Source organism: Belonocnema kinseyi, chromosome 1, assembly GCF_010883055.1.
Source record: "Belonocnema kinseyi isolate 2016_QV_RU_SX_M_011 chromosome 1, B_treatae_v1, whole genome shotgun sequence".
Lineage (NCBI taxonomy): Eukaryota > Metazoa > Arthropoda > Insecta > Hymenoptera > Cynipidae > Belonocnema > Belonocnema kinseyi.
Window position 1 is genome coordinate 56,488,783 of NC_046657.1, and position 866 is coordinate 56,489,648.

The window sequence follows — 866 nt, forward strand, 5'->3', positions numbered from 1 at the left end:
TAACTATATTTTTGGTTTTTTTCATATTTCGAATTTCACTTTTGATACCTGACGTCACAGTCTGGACAATACTTTTACTCGTTCTCGAGCGCCTGTCGCCTTCTTGTCCAGAACTCCTCAATTACTTGCTTCCTCAAAATTAGTTTGTGAAAATTCGATGTAACTTAGAATCTCGCAAGATCTGGAGACCGACTATCACGATTCGCGAGTTAATTGTTAAGTGTGCGACTTTGTGCGACGAATTATATTCAAGCAAATTGAATAAAAGTGTTATCTGTGTATCAAAAATTGTGTCAATAATTTCTGTTCCCAGAACATTTTCAGGAGGTCATTTATATGACCGTTTGCAGCAATCCACACATCATCGATGGTTTAAACCTGCAAATTTTACCGCGTGCATCGTCGTTCTTTTCAGCCATTTTGAACAACAAGGACCTCAGAATATCTTTGGTTTCGCAAAGATGCTGAAATCTTTGCTGGGGATTATTTATAGATTTAATGTTTTACGGATTAAAAGTTGAACTTATTGTACTTTTAGAGCATTTTGCGGGTTAGTCCGGGGGTTATGCCCAAAAAACATCAAACTTGTAAGACCTGCAGTGACTACTGGCGCCACCGTGATCCTATAGGCTACTATATCCGGTCTTTAAATTCAAAAATTTCTCAATTGTTTTTCTGGCTGATTATATTGTATTGAATGCACGGTTCACCTTATTGTTAAATTATTTTATCTTCCCATTTTACGAATTTCTTCGGAGCAGATTTAAAATACTTGTCTCAGCTCCTTTTCGAACAGAGACAAATCTTGTGTTTCAAAACTGTTAAACTCATGAATAGGGCGTGTCAAGAAAGACGAATTCTTTATT